At 34.9% G+C, this 20,942-nt stretch overlaps 1 protein-coding gene across 5 annotated transcripts in view; it reads right to left on the bottom strand.

Moving 5' to 3' along the window:
• NOVA1 (NOVA alternative splicing regulator 1) overlaps nucleotides 1-20,942 on the bottom strand; it is a 139,136-nt gene that overhangs the window by 114,312 nt on the left and 3,882 nt on the right. The window contains exon 2 of one of the 5 annotated variants that reach the window (XM_063160455.1): nucleotides 14,611-14,687. The exons of the other annotated variants lie outside the window; for them this stretch is intronic. The gene's annotated coding sequence lies outside the window, so the exon portion shown is untranslated. The remainder of the gene's footprint in view (nucleotides 1-14,610; nucleotides 14,688-20,942) is intronic. 5 annotated transcript variants of the gene reach the window in all.

The raw sequence follows: 20,942 nt of genomic DNA, 5'->3' as shown, positions 1-20,942 counted from the left end.
AACAACAATCAGCATCCCCCTTAATACACACAGAAAAAAAAGTAGACATCTACAGTAACCTATACATGCCATATAGAATTATGCCTTATATAAAGCACCTTTAAAAAGAAACCGATTTAAACACTTCAAGATTTGATCTATCAGATATATCAGACATATATCAAATCAGATTATTTACCTATGACAACAAATTACCAAGTGCAAAATTTTCAAATTATGCATCTCTACTTAAAATCACACACAAAAAACTCAAACCAAAAGGAAATCCAACCTACCTCCTGCATTTTACAGCACATAGCTAGGATGGGGGAAATATATCAGCAATTCTTTTGGACCTTATAAAATCAGGTTTCACTTATGTTTTACCACAGCTACCTAAGAGTTTTCTAACATGCCTATCATCTTTTTTCCTTTACTTTTGGAATCAGTATAGATCAAAATATTTTAAAATTTATATATACGCACACATGAGGAATTTTCCCTCTTTTTCCTTTTTAAAATCACAAAGTAGACAAAATAAAGAAAATGAGCTATTAGGATATAACTTATGAGTGAGATACCACTTTTCTTATTTCCACTAATTCCATCAAGGATGATAACCACAAGAAGCCTCAATGGTTAACACCAAAGTCAGAAAAAATGACTATGACAACTATTATTCTACAGTTTGACCACCTTTCTTCTCCACTTTGTATTTCCCTAAAACAAACTCTTCCTTTCCTTGGGTTTCATTAAGGTACACAAGATTCTGGTTTAGAGAACATGACTCTGCCAATGAACATATAAGATTACATCTTTTATGAAGCTATAACAATAGATGTTCTCTTTGTACATATTGTTCCAATTTTTAAAATTTTAATTGAATTTAGCTCAGTATAGTCCTTACAATCTGATGCTACTTCATTTAGAACACCCATCATAAATTATTGTTCCAAGCATTGTTGGATTTGGAACAAAAATTGAAGTGCATAAACAGGAACCTTGTACAAATGGCTATCAGGAATGTTTGTCCACTGTCCCTTTTCTCAGTTACTTAAAAATAATAATAGTCTCTTAAACAGCAAAGAGAGGTCAGTCCCAATCATCTTGAAGTATTATTCAAAATGCCCTTTAAAATTATTCTTTACTTATCTTTGTTTGTAGAAGACTTATCTTTGTAAAAGACTAAACTTTTACAGTACTTTAGTCTTCCAGTTTACACTTGCATGAAGTCATGTACATTATAATATGGGATATTAAAAAATATTAGAAAAGTAGTAGATACTGATAAATGTTCTTGCACTGCAATATAAGAATCCCTACAGCTAATAGTCTGGGGTTTAGTCACATCAGATTTATACCAGTAATGTTTGAAATAATTACTAAATTTTCAGACACCCTGAATGTGACAGATGGTCAAATTTAATTTACAACTGTTCATATCTACACATGAAAGAATACAGTAACTTCAACCACTGAACTCAAAGCTGTCTTTTAAAACAATAATGGAGAACACCAATATAAAGCAAATGCAGTGCTGGTACTGAAGCATAAGTACCACAACACCAAGATCAAACAGCATCGCCCCTAGGAGCGTAACACATGAACATGAAGACAGTGCTTATGACAAGTAGATAGTCTATCAGTGCCACTTCTAAGTTGGAACAAGGTCCTTTCATATTTTCACAGAAGTATTTTTTTTTGCTGACAAAGAACATGGAGATCTGCTATACTTTTTTTATACATCAGTTTTCCCTAAGCTTTTCAAAGGCCGTTTTCCTATGTGTACTGTAAAAAGGCACCATTGCTCCTCATTTCTTCCCGAGCCAGCATAAGTAAAAACCAAAGGTAAAGTAAAATTTTAGAATAATAAAATTATTCCACTTAATCTGCAAACTTCTTTTTTATCTATATAACCTTACAGATAACCCAAAAAATATATTTGCAATATATAATTCCTTGCTTATTTGAATATTCAGGGCCAAACTGAAGTTCTTCACATTCTGAGCTAAATGACATGAGTTTTTCCTCTATTTATGTAACCTTCTCCTTGCTCATAAGTAAAGAGTTCTTCATGACCAACTACACAAAATACACACTTAATTTAAGAAAGTTTTTTTTCTGAAATAGATGCTTTAGAATTTCAAATTCAGAACCACTCTTCATTTGTAACTGAATTACTTTTCACAAGGTGGAAAGTCCTCGAGAACTTGCAGGAGATAAGGGAGAAGGCAAGAGGAAAACAAAAATATAGATACTACTTCTCTATCTACTTCTGTAGATACTTAGAATACAGATACTTCTCTATTACAAGAAGTACTGTAGCTCCTTGTAGGACACAATTGAAGATAGGATTACATTTCAGAAATCAATCCAGTATAGCACTTGCATGAAAAATAAAGTTCACAGACCACTGAACAAGTACACACAAGGAGAGGAAAGAAAACTAGATTACAAGATGCCCACCAAGCGACGTGAAGCTCTCCACTTTGACTAGCAGCTTTATTCTAGGAAGTAAAATGCTGGTGTTTGAATGATAAAGAAAAACAGGTAAAACAAAGGTTAAATAGAGTGTGCTAAACTGATAAGATTTCTAGAAAAACAATACAGTTACAATATTCAAAGGTAGTTCTCCTCCACATCAATCATCAATGAAAAAAATAGTTTCTTTTAAATGGAGTAAAGAGCTTTAGTTCTCTATATTTTAAAGTATCATCTATCATAACTGTCACTAAAATAGCTTTTAAATTCAGGCAAGATTAAATGACAGTCACAAAGTAACTGCACCCTTTTAGTATTTACTTATCCTGATTGCTAATTAAAAACTAAAAATTAACATAACTGTTAAAAACACATGTGCTACACATATGTAGAGAGTAACTGGAAAGGTTTTATTAATTTTGTAGGTTGCTCAAAAAACCACAAAATCACTCCCCTAACTTCTGATTCCATCTGAGACATGTTTTTATGACAAAACTTATCAAACTCATTCTGTAAACTTTAATTTAGAAAAATGCCTTATAATGATGCTATTTCACATTTATTCATTTTCATGCAATGTCATATAAGAACACCGATTGGTATGTACATAAAACTTATCACATTCCTACACGAAGTTAATTCCAAAACTGTATTTGTCTTCTAAACAATGACTGGGGTAAACAGACTGTGCATAAACAGATTTTTATTCTGCATTTCTATCTGGGAATCCTATGGGTTCCTACGCAATCAGTCAAGAGACAATAATTGTCTTCGGGAAGCGGGCAGAGATCAGGTTGTTGTCACAAAACCTAAAATACACTCAATCTCCCACTGCACACATTGTAAGGGAACCTTAAACTGTAAAATACTTTCAGCTGTAAAAATGGTATTACCATCACTTACAACAAAAATCTGTAAGAACTTAGAACAGACAAACTTTCTGTTATACACAGAAGTACCTATATTTAATAACCCCTCAGTTACAAATAAAGTAGAACTGCACATGCAACATAATCTGAAAAAAAATTTATATTAAATTTTATTACCAAATTCCTGTACTACAAAATTGTTGTTTCTATTTCAATATGACTTTTGTTTCTCTTATTCAGGTAAGCACAGAAATTTAGATTACTATAAAGTAAAGATATAGTCACTTAGTTTAAGCTGATCAAATAAAAGTTTAAGAAAAAAATGACTGACCTCTACAAAAAAAGTACTGCTAACAAAAGCTACTTTAGAACAAAAATGTCTTTTATTTAGAAAAGTTAAATAATTCTTATATCTAAAATACTAATCCAGTCAAAAAGCTAAACATTTCCCTGATCCTCAGCTTTAATGAACCTCCCTATACTCCATTTGTCCTTTCACAAAATATCCTGATGCTGATTTCCTGAGATTCCAATTTAGAAGCTGGTAATTTTCACAAATCTTAAGCCAAGGAGTTTAGAATTCAAACAGCTGAGCATTGCTTGACTGAACTATTTGAACTGCTTTCTCTTTGCAGTTCCATTTTCTTGTCCTTTTTCTAGAAACCATAATCATTCAGGCAAAGTCTGTGCATTACAGGGTGAACCATATTGCAAACAACAAAGAAAAAGCAAATATATGGAAGTGACAAATAAGTCATACCCGAACTCAAGAACAAAAAGGCAAGCTGTATCTTCTAACATAACACCACACTGCATATACATGGGCACATATCTCTCTCAAATAACCTAATTTTTACATTTGCACAGGCAGGCAATGCCCATCCAAAATAAAAAGTTCTGCTCCTTTTTTATTACGATTATTATGGATACTGCTCAAAGCTTTACTTTGAAACTTGCTGAGACTGAGCTAGAGAAAGAGCTATTTCATCCCATGAGAGTCTTATTAAATGGGACCAAATTTTTAGAGTTAAAAAGCCACCCCTTTGATTTCTTGCCTGCCTTTGCAAAGGCAGTGCAACAAATCAAAACCCATCTCCTCGCACACTCCATGTCACCAAGGCAGTGGCACAATAGTACCACAACAGAATCACCCAGAGCCCATAGATTACCAATAGTCAATGACAGTAAAAGACCTGAAGGAGGCAAAACTCTTAAACATGTGATCCTCTCCTCAGCGATCTGCTCATACTCAACTCTGGTAACATTTAATTACAAGATTAAAACCCCATATCCACAGCCTTTTCACCTACCACAGAGGTAAACAGGAAAGTGAACATCTGATGCCCTCCAACTACTTGAGTCTAAGTTTCACTGTTGCAGTTTAGGCTTGGGGTGGGGAGGTGGTGAGACCATTGATCACCTTTTCCATAGACAAATATTTATTACAATTAGAAAACCACAAATTGAAGCACAGAAAGGAAATCAGCTTTAAAATGGCTGAGGAGCATACAGAACATGAACAAAAATATAACCACAATACCACACAAAATAGTAGAAAGTATGGTTGATTTAAAGGTAACAGTGAACAGTCTAGAATGTCATGCTTAATTTCAACACAGTTTTCATTACCAAACTGATGTTCAACTCACACATTATTAATTTATGAACTTGATCAGATATTCATGTGACACCCCACTCACAGTCACTTGACTTTTAAATCAGAACTTCTCAAAGCTAAAAAGTTACCTTAACACTACTTCTTTTTGTGAAAGGAACCACGCATTTCATGAAAAAAGGCTGAGAGCAGATCCCAGCGCTAATGAAGCTCTGCAATTTCTGAAGTTCCTACCTGTCTTTAAAAAGGCTTTCATAGAGTGGGGTTATGAATGATAGCTACCTGCAATAAGCTGGAATTGGACTTAATGACCCAAAAGTACGACTGCAGAGTATCATGTTGTGTTAATAGTTCTGTCAAAAAGGACAGCAATTCTTACTTTTAAACTTCATTCTCTTATGAAGGAAAAATATATTTCCCCTTTCCTTTGCTATCAAAATCTCACCTTCCCACAAGCTTGTTTGAATAGTCTCATATAAACAGACACTAAGCTTACAGGGCACATTTTCCTTTGTCACCCTTATCCTTTTTTTATTTAGGACATCTCTTCAGTGAGTAAAGAGGTTTCAGACCTTTTCCACTGTGTTTCTCTTGTGGAGGAGCTTGGAACTGGCAGCATCACCCCAGTTTTGGAGAGCATGGAAGGCATTAAAAGGGTAACGATTATGAGATTTTATGGATTTGTCTGGAAGGGCAACAGAGAAATGGAGTCCCTAAACTACAAAGTCCATTCCACACCTGTTTTCTAATGTTTCACCTGAATTTCCTTCCCAAAAGATCTCTCACTGTTGCTTTCTAAACTATGATCCTTTTGCATACCCAGCCTAGAACCACACCAACAATGTCTGTAGAGGAAAACAGATGAGGACCTAATCAGCCCCAAAAGCAGTAAATTGAATTAATTTTTGCAACCCTTAGTAATTGCCAGTATGTAAAGACAAAATTGAGTGAAGTTGTGGGTGTGTCTCTCAACCTTCTTGTACATTTTTAGAAAGGCAAAATATTTGCACTACACAAAAAGAATAATAATCCTTGTGGTGGGCTTTATCCTGTCCAGCAGATAAAGCTCACCACAATGCTGCTCACCCACTCTCCCAGCAGAATAGGGGAAGAAAATACTAAGAGCAAACCAAGGAAAATCATGGGTCAAGATAAAAATATTACAGAAAGTAAATGAAAATAGGAAGAAAATAAAAAACCCACACAAAAGGCAGAAAAGGCCTTGGGGTTGCTGGTCAGCTGAACATGAACCTGTGCATGCCCAGGTGACCAAGAAAACCAATGACATCCTGGCTTGCAACAGCAGGGCCAGGGAAGTGATCATTTCCCCGTACTCAGCACTTGGCAAGGCTGCACCTCAAATCGTGTGTTCAGTTTTGGGCCCCTCACTACACAAAAGGCACTGAGTGGCTGGAGGGTGTCCAGAGAAGGGCAAAAGAGCTGGTGAAGGGTCTGGAACAAAGTCTTATGAAGAACAACTGAGTTTGCTGTGGCTGTTTAGCCTGGAGAAGCAGCAGCTCAGGGGAGACCTTAGAGCTCTCTACAACTGCCTGAAAGCAGGTTGCAGCCAGGTGGGGATTGGTCTCTTCTCCCAGGCATCTATAGTGACAGGATAAGAGGAAATGGCCTCAAGCTGCACCCAGGCAGGTTTAGATTAGATATCGGGAAAAAATTCTTCACAGAAAGGGTGTAAAGCACTGGAATGGACTGCCCAGAGGAGTGGTGGAATAACTCTCCCTCCAAGTGTTTGAAAAATGTGGGAATGGCACTTTAGGACATGGCTTGATGGTGAACATGGTGGTGCTGCTAGTGGGAAGACAGTTGGATGTAAGTGTTTTTCAACCCTTACGATTCTGTGACTCAAACAGGCGATGCAAAGGCAATCACCAGTGTCCCCAGGCAGACCATCTCCCAGCCTCACTCTGAGCAAAACACTAGCTGAACACTCCACTCCATTTTCTCTTCTTTTGCGAGGACCTTGTATGGCATGGAGTAGCTTGAGATGGCTCAGGTTCTCCACCTGGCAACTTCTTTTTTTGCACACCCAGTCTCGTCACTGGGGAGTTGGGCAGAGTCACAAACAGCAGGCCCTGCCACCATGCAAACACTGCTCAGCAAGAGCTAAAACATGAGTGCGTTGTCCACACTTTTTGGTTACAACTCTAAAACCTGGCACCATCCAAGCTGCTATGAAAAGGAAAATTTAACTCCATCTCAGGCATAGCCAGTTGTACTCAAGAGTCTTGCTCTCCTCCCTTGACTTTTCATGACCATATTCAGCTGCACTATAGAATCCACAGGTATGTGGATTTTAACCACCATTAACAATTCTCAAGCACTTAGGGCTAACAGTATTTTTTACCCTAACAAAAAGGTGGGTGAGTTCTACATGAATGAAAAAAAAAAAGCTATATGGACAAAACAGACCTTCCTTGTTTCCTGACTCCATATACTTCATAAGCAAAAAATGTGACCATCCATCCATACCAACTGTATCTTTATTTTAAGAAAATCTTAGAATTCTGAAGTAGTTAGAAACACCTAAAATATTATGAGAAACGTACACTAGTCAAAGATTCCATTAAAAATACAGCAGCCTATAACTTTTAATTTATCAGAAACAGGCTTTTGCAAAGAAAAATTTCTGCTATCATTACCTACAGGTTCATCAGGGGGAATGAGCATAACAGAATTAACAGCTCTCAGCTGTAAAATTACTAATTCCAGTAATACAGTACATTAAACATGCCATTTGAGATATATGCCAACTTAAACTACCACATATGGCATACTATCTAATTATCACAGTTTGTGTTTTCATATGCAGAGCTGTTCTAGTTTTTAAACAATGTGTCAAAATGCAGTTTTTTCTGAAAACAGAAAATGCTATCATTTTATAATACCAGTAGGTCAATATTGCAATTTTAACACACACAAGTTAAAAGAAAAATTAAAAGAGAAAAAAAAATACATCGGAACAAGTCTCTGATGTTTCAGAATTGCTCTTAACTTTCGTATTATTAAAATATTGGGGTGAAAAATTAATTTTAAATTTTTAAGAACATGTTTATCTAAAAGGGTATTTTCAATTTTTTCTTCCTTTCAACTCTCTAATTCACCTATTGACACACTGAGTCTTAACTGACAATAAACAGACAAAACAATCAAGTTAGTCATTGCCCCAGTTTTGAATGTGAATAAAAAATACTGTGAAATAGCACGTGTACAGACATCAGTTGCAGTCAAGACAGACATCACTTGTGTTCCTTCATGTGCAATTTGACCTCACTCAGAACAATTGCTAGTGCAGAATCATACATTCTAATTGCAGTTTAGTACAAATCATGCCCTGAAATATTTGATTTCAGATTCCCCAGCTGGTGCTTCATGTCACTTCAGCTGTTCAGAGGGATTTTTTTTTTAATGTTTCTTTGTGCAAATAAGCAAAGAGCGCACACATAATTACCACGAAACATTATATAATCTTAATCTTTCCTTTTCCAACTCAAACAGGACCATGTATTTTTAGACAATAAAAATCAAAATGTGCTAACAGCCAGCACCTTAATAGACAAATAACTTTGTAGCAGCCATTCCAAATACTTTTGTTTCTTGTCCCAGAGTAAAAAATAAAGGTATGCGACTCAGTCATCAAATGCCTTTTCCACTGTCTCCCTTAGTTCTCACAAACTGTAGGTGGTGTATTTGATAATTTCAACAGAAAGCAGATAATATCAAGACACCTTTGAACATACTGTCTTACTCTAAAAAACAGATTACATCACAAACACGAGAGTAATTATACATACAAGAATCTAATTAAACGTGCCTCCCCAATTTTATCCAGTTTGAAATGAGCATCAAGTCCTTGAACCTGCAATTACCTTTACAAAAGGTTTCTATTAAGCTCGAATTTTAACACATGCAAAAATGATTTTCAATTTTTTTTCTGAAATAATTTGAAAGGCATTAGAATCTGAACACAAGATATTTTAGGTTCCTATTTTCAATAAACAAATAAGGATAATATTATTAAAAGTATAAAGACTTGTGTAAACAACCGTACTACACAGAATATGGGAAAACCTTAAGTATTTAAATTTTCTTAATGACAAGCTGGAAGGTGAATAGACTTGATTTCTTCCATATATAATTCAAGTCTTCCCCAATAAAAAGTCCAAATAATCTTTCTAAAACATGAGTCAAAACACTTTATGTAATAATAACCAAAAATAGGGCAATTTGACTTCATAATTACTATTTTTAGCCAAAATGCAAATATATCCTTAGAGTTTATTTTTAGAAAGCTTTCCTGTGCCTTTTAGCATTTCCTATTAAAACTTTACAGAATCCTTCCCACTAATTGTTTAGATAATTTTTGATAATTTAGTCAGTTCCATAGTTCATAAATTTTGATTTATACCTTTCAAAGCTAAAATCAGTCAAGTACATCAAAATAAAAGACCAAAATTAGTAGTTGTAGCAAGAGCAAATATTTACAAATGGAAGGAGACTTTAGAAAATGTTTACTTGGAAAGAATTTGTAACTGAATCTGGATTAGATCTAGCACTTCTTTTAAAATTGATATTTTAGCAAGACTGGCATACACTATCATAAAGACAGTGTTTTTCTATATAGAATTACTGAAGAGATTTACAAATAGATTCAAGAGCCAATCTATACCTAAAGATCAAAAAGACAGGCCATTTTGAAGCAAAGAATAAAAAATTGCAAAAAATTGTTGATTATATACACTAAATTTTTATCACTTGCTCTGCTTTTGGCATTAGTAAAGGGTTACATATCTGCACTAAAATTTAAAAGGAAGTTTTAAAACAGTGTAGCTTTCCTTGCAAAGGGACCATGAACTAAAAGAAAATACTATGAAACTCTTACCCCAAAAGGGAAAATATGTATATTTAGCAAGTTCATACTGGCAATCTTTATAATATACCTATTTTTGATAAATATCTGAATATCTATTTATAAGTGAAAAGACGCCCTACATTATCCTTACCAAAACACATGCATTATTCCTTTGTCCATAATTCCATTGACTATAATAGAATTGAATGTAGGAAGAAAGACACATCCAAACACAGATTCAAACACCTCTAGCCAGCTGAGAAAAGTTCAATTATAATTGTTTGCAAGCCTAGAAAATGGTGAGAACACAACTCTTCTCAGGGGAAAAGGCAGCAGTAAATCTTAACTACCATAAATGAGCACCAGGGGGGAAAATACCCACAAAAAAAGCCAAAACAAAACATCCGTCTGCTTCAAAACAAAAAGACAGAAGCCTCTTACCAAAAGACCTAAAGTAGAATCACACACTATATATATATATATAAAATTCACTACTAATAATCTATCCCTATGTTTAAACACACCACTTCAGGATTAAGCAGACTGGAGGTGTATTCCACCTTGCATAAATTCAATACTTACCTGAATTTAATGTTTGTATACAAAAACTGCTGGTATTATTACTGCCTTTGTACAAGTGTCTCCACTTACTCTTGTGGGAGGCAGCAGCAAATAGGAAAGAAATTATAATTTTCAGTCCTCATGCTTAAGAGATAAAAAAGAATTTTTATTTCTTTTTGCTTAAGGTACTCGAACTTCAGCAGTGGAAAAAATGGAAGAACTGTACCTGGAGAACTGGAGAAATGCTCACCTCTAGGGGAATATTTGACCTCAAGCAAAACAAAGAATGGAAACAATTCATCAGGTTTCGATTGCATCCAAACATCTTCACCCCACCTAAAAACTGGAAATTTTACTTCTCTGAATTCATCAGTGATGGTTTCAATGGCAGAATTCCTATTCTGAAGAGCAAGTATAAAAGCAGCAGTAAAAAACTATTCATGTTAAAATGCTTATTAAATAAACTACTCATTTTTCAGCATTTACAAATGCTGAACTACTACTACTAATTCAAATGATTTGTAGTAGGAAAACTTGGAGATCCAAAAATAACTCAAAGACTAATAATTGAAATTAAATACTTATTCAGACAACCACTGACTTCCCCAAATAAGCAGCACACACAGTATTTTCTGGATTAAACACATATTTTTAACTATATTCAGCATTCTAGCATGGCCCAGCCAGCAAGATTCCTCCATTTCCCCAGTGGAAGAGGGAAAACATTGGCAAAGTCTCATATTTTGAAGGTGGCACCACAAGTTAATTTCCAACTTTTCTAACTTTCTATATTTCTAACTCTGAGAAATGTCTATACAGGAATCCAATATGAAATCCTTTTCTTTTGAGCAAAGGAGAAAGAAATGGGGGAAATTATAACCCCTTAGAATCCAGCATGTGAAAATACAGTGTGAAAACTAATGCACTCTAAAGGGATTAACACAAGAAAATCTTCTTAAAGCAGAGTGAAACTTTAGAAATTATTCAATATGGAATGATAAAATCTTCTCAAATTTTCCGAGATATACTACTCTTTCCCACTACATAGAGACTTACCTATGAGAATTCCAGAATACCTACAGATACACTTGTTTCTTTTCGAACTGGCATCAATCACTTCAAAGTATGCCTTGGTTTGTCAATAAACTGCATCACAATTCAGCACATAATTATTAATAGCACTATTTCCTCTAAATCAGCATTGCAACATCACACCTCTTTCTAGACTTACTGAAGTAGGTCATCCTAAAAATACAAAATTTGATATAGTTCCTGAAATACTTGTAGTTTTAAGCACACTTGACTTGAATATCAGATGGCCATCGTCAGCTTATCTGCACTCCCAAGTAACCATAGCTTGAAATATGAAAACCTTGTAACACAAAACCAGTCCTACAAATATACACTAATTTACACCAAAAATCCTGTATGCCTCCTTAGGATCCTTAACAGGGAAAACCCATCCAAACTAAGATGCATGCTTATAAGTACCAAGAGCATTAAGACCACCCACTCTGAACTCCTATGCTTCAATACTTCACAGGAAAAAAAAAAGACCTTGGTTATCTTAGGAGCCCATATAACTATATGCATACTTTTGAGGAAAAGTTCATCAAGTCTTACTGCAGGTGAAATTGCAGCCCTTGGCAAATTTTTGTAATCACTTCCGAAATTTTGTACTGGGAGAAACAAGACACCCAAATCAGAACTAGTCAACCTAGTAAAAAGCAAAATTCTTAATAATAAACAACAAAAATCTTCAGACAGCCAATACGACATTGTGAAATTTTACAAGCACAGACTTCTTTACAAAAGAAAAAAAAGAATTTTGCACAAGATGAAACTTCACATGTTCCTGGACTAGTCAACATGGAAAGCATGGTAGCCCCTTATACACCATATGATTCAATTGAAAACTAGACAAAGTGAATAAATAAAGACAAGCTTCTTTTTCTTCATTTTGAGCATATTCATGTGTGTTGGAAAAGGGAAATATCAAGGTACTGATTTTGCAATAATGGATGACTAGATTTTGTGTCCCTATGTCCGCACTAAAGGTTTCAGGAAGTGCTAAGCCAATAAAATGTGAAGGACAGAACTGAGCTACTTCTGAACATCACAACTAACATTCTTTCAACCAGTAATTGCTATCAGACAAAAGAGCTGTAAGAAAAGATAATACAGAAACAATAGAATCTTGTTGTTACTAATCAACAAAGCGCCATTTAAAAAACTGGAATAAAAACAAGCTAGTTATAAATGTCTTGCTTAATTCAAACACCGACCTTGTTACCACTATCCATTCTATGTCTCCCAGACTAGAGGGCATAAAACATTTGCATAAACTGGAGGGGTTTGTTTTCCAAAGGTACAGGAAACCTAATGGGACAAATTAAATAGCTGCCCATTTAATTGATTTTCTACCATCAAGTGCATGCAAGACTAAAGTTCTGAGACTAGCAATTACACATATTTCTATATACACTCAAATATTTTTAACACTCTGATTTAAAATCAGAGGAACCAATTTTTCCTTCTAAATTCTAGCTATTCAGGGAAAGAACCATCTTTCTAGCCATGAATCAATAAATAAAAAAAATTATTCATTAATAATTCATTCATAATATATCATGTTGGCACTTACTAGAACAGCTAGTCATAGATGTATCCATACAGAACTTAAAAATCTTATAAAATTATAAAGTATGTGTTTCATTATTGTTAAAAGTAGTGCACATACTAGATGAGCACTTGGCATCACCAACATTAAAAAAAACCACAAAAACATATATCCTTAAAAGGAATCTTTGTAAAGTTAATACTTCTTTTTCTTTCTTCTTTGAGTATTTTCCTATGCTGAAAATTATACATTATTTGATGAAGACTAATCTCAACAAAAAACTGGCAGACTTCAGTGTACTGCCGTGCACAGTAAGAGAATCAAAAGTAGGAAATCATATTTGTATAAGGAATTCCTGGGAAATGCAAATTTTGCTTTAGATTGACAGTCGCCAAGTGTTCACCTAATAACGTTAAGTAGAAGACATACAAAGAATGAAGTGTGCACACACATGCAAGGCAGAAAACAAACCCCATACATGTTCTACATCTAACACTTGCAACAAATCATTTTTATAAAGCTTTAAGGCATCCAGTAGCAGCGTTTCATTGCAGATCTCTGAAAAATCAGCACAGACAGAATGCTGGAAGACCCTCTCTTGTTGCACAGAAGTTTTCTTCAAATCCAAGTCATAACTCCACTAAAAAGCCACCTATTTCCCTTTTTTTTTTTTTTGGTGTTCCTCAGGAAAATTGTTGGTAGACTGCCAGATTACAATAAAACATAAATATTCTATAACTCCAGCTCAATACTGCTGCCAAAACAGTATCCATGGCAGCACCTGAACTGCTGCTGCTGCTGCTTCTAGTTGTACTACAGACTACCCTACCTGCACTCTGGCACTCCCTAACACCAGATTACAGATGGGGACAAAACGTAAACCACTGTTAGATCAAGCACCAACACTGGCATATGGCCCAACTGGTCCTTCCTCCCCCTTCTCTCACAGCCATGACATTTCATAGCCCAACTCTTTTGGAATACACTCTGGTAACAGCTTTAATTTTGTAAGTACACTGGACGCTCAACAAAGCCAACTGAATGGACACATGCCATTTCCTACTTTTCCAGTGCAAGACCTAATATATATATTTCAATAATTCGTGTTATAAAAATAACAACTCCACCATTGTATATTCAGTTAAATATCTGTAATTTTTCATGTGCAATTTAAAAGCCAGAATTTAGAACACACTGGGAAGATGATAAATTGCTGCTGCACCTGCTTATCTGGTTCTCTACAGCGATTTTTCCCCCTATTGCCAATGAAGAATCTAAACAGGACTAAAGTCACTACTTGAGAATGAAAAAATACATACAAATCTTCCAAGAGCTTTGGAGGTGTGCACTATGGTTCTTCATTCAAGCAAACAGGTGCCACTCTATCAAGTGGGGGAAAATAGTACAAATGTGTGAAGCTCTTTATGTGGGAAATTACAAGAGAGTTAAATGGCACTGAGCAAGGCACAAAAAGTGCTTTTAAAATAGAAACAAGGGAACATGCAGAGAACCTCAGTATCTAATTTAATTAATGATTGAGAATGCAAAGGCTCCAACTGGTGAAACATTAGCAGCAGCCATGAATTTCACTGTAGTTCTGTATAACAAGTAATCTTACCTGAGTGATTCTCAAAAAAATGTCAACACATCGATTGTATTTTTCATCTGATCCTGTCAATGCTGAGATGACAGGCCCTGCAGGATGCAGTGAGAGATCAACGATGAAAAACAGATGTTTAGTCTTCTCAAAATCAAAACCTATAAGACCAGGTAAATATGAAATTTTGTCCAAGATTCATACTCCTTTATATCCAACAAACGCTAATGTTACATAATGTTACACTTTCACATACATAAGGTGACAAGAGTATCTCTCACTTACAAGGGATCTGACTCCAGGTCAATCATATCACCAATGTTTAGCTTTAAATCTGGTCCCTAACATACTGCTCTTTCAAGAGCTATCTGGTCACACAACTAGTTACTCACATCACCTACATCAACCTAGGTTCATGCTCATCAACCTGGAAGAAAGGTTCTCCAACCTTCCACAAAGGAGACTTTATTTTGTCTGTCCATCAATTATGCAGAACACTTAAACCTTACACAAATTTACTGCAATTCAGGAGTCAAGAAGAACAATAACTAGCTCAAGCAAAGAGTGATAAATCCATACTCAAAGGCTACAATGCATGCTAGCATTGTACAGCTGGGATTTCCATAGATGCATCTCCAAAGATTGCCTTAAACTGACATTTCAATCACATAAGCTCTTGCAAAGGAATTGCAATGCTTAGCTATTATCAAGACCAGCACACCTAATATTAAGTAAACTCCAGTAAGATTCAACCATAATTATCAATATGTTAGAGTGAAAACAAGATCATGGTGGATAGGAATTTAGATCTTGTGATTTTTATGTATTAAAATGTTTAATGTGTTTATCAAATACAGGGAAAATTTAAAGCAGAGTATTCTGAAAATCCTTTCTCTATTTTCAATGAAAATACAAGCAATGTAGTTGATCTTTATAATGCCATGAACTATCTATCACAAGTTGGGATGGAGAAACCCCAAAATCAAAACAAAAATGGGATGGAACACAAATCTGTACTGGAACACTTATGAAATCTCTAGGTTATAGTATAATTTGAGATTTCCTCTGGGAGAAAAAAAATTACTCTGAATACCAGTGTGAATTGTAAGAAACCTCCTATTTTCCTAAAGCTATGTCATGCAGTCAGAATGAAGACAGTCATATATCAACAGTAAATTAAAAACCTTGCACATGCACAGCACTCTAATTGATTCCATTTGACAACATCAAATTCCAACTCTCCATGTTTCCATACTACTAGAAGTCCTTAACCACAAGACTGGCCTAAATAAAACAAGCACTAAGCATTCCCCACTACAGAATATAGTATACTACACCAGAAATTCATACCAGACACAGTATAACTCTTTTCATTTACAGACAATAGCTGTTGCCAGAATAAGCAGAAATATTTTTTACTAAATCCATTATAACCGTGACATTTCAAAAACACGTGCATCAGCTTCATTACTCAACAGATAAATCTGAGAAACAGGAAAAACATATTACAGTTTTAGATTGAAGTACGTTAAGGATTTTATGCTAGTGTCAAACAAATGCAATTAGAAAAACCAAAAGGCCTACCTAGAAACATGGCCATCAATAAGAGTCAGAAAAGCAGCCTTCCAATTTCTAATATGCACTGCGTTTTGTACCGTGACACTGCAGCCTCGGAGGGTCAGATTAATTAAGATCAACAGCAGCTGCAGTGCAACGTGAGAAGCACACGGCCACAGCTCTCACCAGTCCAGCCCAATTACCTGCAGCATTCCAGCACTGGGCAACCACGATACTCCTCACCAAGTCATTCATTCCCACTGGCCTACCGATAAATGCTAAGAAAAAAATAAACTCAAAGAGGGACTGGAAAGCTGACTGCACTGCTGCAAGATGCAACAACGATATTTGCCAGCCAAATCTTTATAGAGGTTGCTTAACTTTATGTGAGAACCGTGTCCAAAGACAGAAATGTGATAACAACAAGGTGCAATCCCTCTTCCCCAACACTCTATGCTCCATTTCTGGAGGCCAGTCTGACAAATTCACTAAATCCAAGGTTTTCTTCCCTGGCCAAAAAAGCTACTGATCACTGACAAAAATTCTCTTGTCAGCTACTGAGGACAATATCTAAGCTAATGAAATTAACTAAAGAACAAACAAAGATCAAAGAGTACTTGAAAAAGACACTGCTTGGTACAGGTTGCACCCCTTATAAAAAGCAAGTATGTGTTTTGTTTACTGCACAAGGGAGAAGAGGAAAACAGGAGATTCAGACATTCCCTGTTTATATTTTTTAAATATTATCTCTAACACCTATTCTCTATCAAAAATCCATTAAAACTTGGATCTACCTACAAAAAACTATAAAATTATTGTATGGAAGTTTGAAACTTCTTGAAAGGGAAAAACTTAAGTCTTGTTTATTTTTTTTTTTAAATAGTAATTGCTTTACAGAAATCCTGACTTTATCAAAAAACAATGCTGTTACTAGAAGCATCTTCATCTACATAACCTTTCTAACCTACTAAAAATACTTCAGTTTTCAACCATATTGAAACCTAGATAAAACCAATCACAATTAAAATGCTGAAAATTTAAAACACAGCATTTCCATGTCATAACAGCTGTCCTCAACCTATTCTTTTTATTTTGACAACAAAGTTAGTTGTTAGCCCGTGTCATTTATTCAAGTTAGACTAACCATTCCAAATCTGTCAGAAGTTCTTATAAACCTTTCTATGCAAGACAAAGACACAGCACTTTCTTGCAAACCAAAGCCATTTACTATGTCAAAGTTGATTTACTCATTAACATGAATAAGTCCCTACAGGTAGAATAAAATGAGTGCCAAATTTCTACTTTAACTTCTCAAAATTTCTCTAAGCCTACCAAATTACCATCGGCTAAATGACAGTACATAGATATGTAACAATCTCAAGATGCTACTAAGTTACATAGTCAGTTTCAGCTTCCTTTTAAATGCAAAATACTACAGATCTGCTGGCTAACAAGCTAACTTTTTTTTTTTATTCCGTTTCTGTAACCAGGCAACAGACAACTGTCCAACTGAGAATTATCCCTCTGAACAGCTGGCAATCAACACTTAGGAGTTTTTGGTGGTTGGTGTCTTTTTTTTTAAACTAGTAAAAAGATCAGTGATTACTTTAAAAATCTATACAGCTCTAGATTCCACCTCTGAAATCTCTACTCAATATTTAGTAATATCCTCACTCCCATTATCCTTGAATTAATACATGTAAGTGTTTGCATCAGAATCTAAAAATCTTAGATATATACTTATGTAGTATCTAATTAGCTAATGTCAACATTTCAAGAAAAAAAGTTGGATCAAGAAAAAAAATGAAATGCATTTATTGATGTATGACAAAGCCCTTCAAGGAACCAGCACAACAGACAGGTATTAACTAAAGCCATTCTTGCTTCTAACACCACTACTCTTTTCCATAGCTGAAAAACCAGTATTTCACTTCAACATTATTTCAAGCATTGATTTTTTTAAAACATTTCTTTCCTTACTAGAATTTTTTATTTTTAAGAGTTACCAATTAACATGATAAACGCTATTTCTATAAAGGAAATAATAATGGAGATCTAAGCTTGATATATTACACCTTTCTCCTTCCTCGCAGTTTATAGGAGTAATGATGATATAAGATTATTAATTATAAATTCCTGTAACTTAATGTGTTACTTATACATTCAATGTTTTTGAAAGGTCTTTGTCAGAATAAGAGTTTTCAGAAGGGCACTGACATTATGATTGGCTATCTATTAGCTATTAGCTATCATAACTATTATGATTAGACTATCTCCCATAACACATGAACGATTCAAAAAAATCTGATATTTAAACAGAAAACATTTAAAAACAGGAGTCCCTTGGTAGAAGCACAAAATAGCCACACATTACTTCATACACTGTCTGCATGAATGGGAGAGCAAACTCCCACCTTTTATATTCTCCAAACTGATATAATTACTGACTAGAAATCTTCTATAAGACCAACACATCTAATATGTTGCTAAAACCAGTAAAATCTTATCCCCCATTTAATTATGCTTTGATTAATCTCTGCTCCTGATATGTTTTCATTTAAGTACACCTACGACATCATATTCCAATAAACTGAAAAACACTGACCAAGTTCAAATTCACTCAAGCACCAAGTTCAGATCAGGCAAGATCCTGTTGCAAGATAAACAGCACGATGTGATGTAACATAATTTTGTGCATGTGTGTGCATTTGTGAGACCGGGGCGGGAACGCAGAGAGGGAGGGACAGGGAGAGAGTCTGTGCACGAGAGAGAAAGAGAGAGTGCACGGCAGCATTCACAAGGGAGAAATATACATGGCCTGAGTGGCTTTGAGTCCTGTGCTCACTAAAATGCAGAATGAGAAACACATAAGCAATGACAGTTTCAGACAACAGAAATCATCTTTCTTCTATTATTCAAAAAAAAACATACATTATAATAGCTTCAAAGAATAGCCACTTTCTTTATCAAGTTGGCTAAATCTGTATTTAATTTTTGAACCAAAACTAGTAAGTCAATACACACTGTACTTTCTATGCAGAAGGATCAGCACCACTTAGCTTAAAAGTAGGGCATATTTTGCCATTTTATTTCTGCTAGTCTTGGGGGACATGCCTGAACAGAAAAGAATCAGAATATCCAAAGTCAAATTGCAGGAGTCCAGACAACAAGAAAAAATCAGCAGGTAACCTGAAAAGAGAACAATAAATTGCGCACTCAAAAATCAAACTGTAGTGGACAGTAATGTATTTGTATACGACTTCCTATCTTGTAAACTAAAATGTTCAATGCAAAGCTGTTTTTTCTTTCAATTTCTTGTAATTAGAGCTGCCATATAATTCTTCAGTAATTATGTCACCTTTTGACGTACAAAAATAATTCCAACAGAAATCAGTCTGCATACTGAAGTCCTATATCACAGAGGGAAAAGAAAAAAACACTATTAGATCATAGGAACTACTCGTAACTTCTGTATTACAAGCACCTTCCTCCTTTCCAAACAGGAACTTACTCACTTTTCTAAAACTTTTTGGAAATACAGAAAACTTTCATAGAAGCTTCAACGACACAACATTCCACAGAGAAACATTCATTAAACATATTTGTAGTCACAAGCATCAGAGGTAAGGATCTATTAGGAAAACAGCAATTGTTTAAAAAACTTTATAAGAAAAATAAATCATAGCTTAATCTTAGTTCTTTCATAAGGCTTGTATTCCCTAATGTTATACGAGCAAGAGAGGCTGGAAGAAACCCAAAAGCCAACAGCTCAAGGAATGACAGGACCTCTGAATATTCCACAGGCTGGTGGTCAGATGCAAACAGAAATACTAACAAGAGCTAGCCACGCTGGAATCCATTTCCCATCCCTACTCCATGCTTTAGCAGGTATCAGTCACCAACTTCCTGAAAACACTCACTTTGCATATGACAGAACGTGGCTGCAAATTCAGGGCAGACTGAACAAAGTCGAACTGGAACTCTGTTTGCACCTGTTACTGTGAAAATGTTTGAGTGTCCCTGCCCTAGTTATTTATATTGTTGCTGCTGATTTTAAGAGAGAATATGTTTATGTCACAAATGTTTTTCTCATGTCATTCTAGCTTGCGATTTTTTATTTTTCAAAGGTTCTTCTGTTACTACTGCTGCATCTTTATAGTTTCCCACACAAAAAAAAAAAAAAAAAGCAGTTCTGACTTAATCCAAAAACAGAGGAACTATACTTGAGCACTGAACAAAAGATCTAATCTTTGGAGCATCCTTTCCAAGTGAGTGTAAATAAACTGTAGTAAAATGAAAAGGCTCATAATTTGCTATTTGGAATATTCTTCATAAACACCAATTTTCTGTAACATCCTTGCCTATCTGATAACCCCTCATGTATAATGCAGAAAATCTATTTCATTTTCATCTATTGACAGTGAATTTAATTTACTATTGCAGCTCTTTACCCAGATTATGTTATTAATTCTGCAATCAGGCTCTTTAGAATGCTTTATTTCTTCCAGTAGTTTTCACAATTCTACATTGATTTTTTTTTATCCTAACATACCTTTCAAAAAAGGATCATGTTTTTCCTACCTTCCTAAAAAAAAAGTTAAAAAAAGCTTCAAAAACAACAAGCACCAGTTCATAAGATGTAACTTCCAACAGAAAAAAAAAAATCTACATTCAACACTTCAATCTCTGACTTTTAAGTATTATGAACTACATTCAATAAGGAGATGTACAACAGGTGCATTAGAATTTCCACATCAACAATCATATTAGTAAATAGACCAAAATATCTCTGTTAA

Source organism: Melospiza melodia, chromosome 6 (genome assembly GCF_035770615.1).
Source record: "Melospiza melodia melodia isolate bMelMel2 chromosome 6, bMelMel2.pri, whole genome shotgun sequence".
Taxonomy (NCBI): domain Eukaryota; kingdom Metazoa; phylum Chordata; class Aves; order Passeriformes; family Passerellidae; genus Melospiza; species Melospiza melodia.
This window is presented reverse-complemented; position numbering and strand designations above follow the sequence as displayed.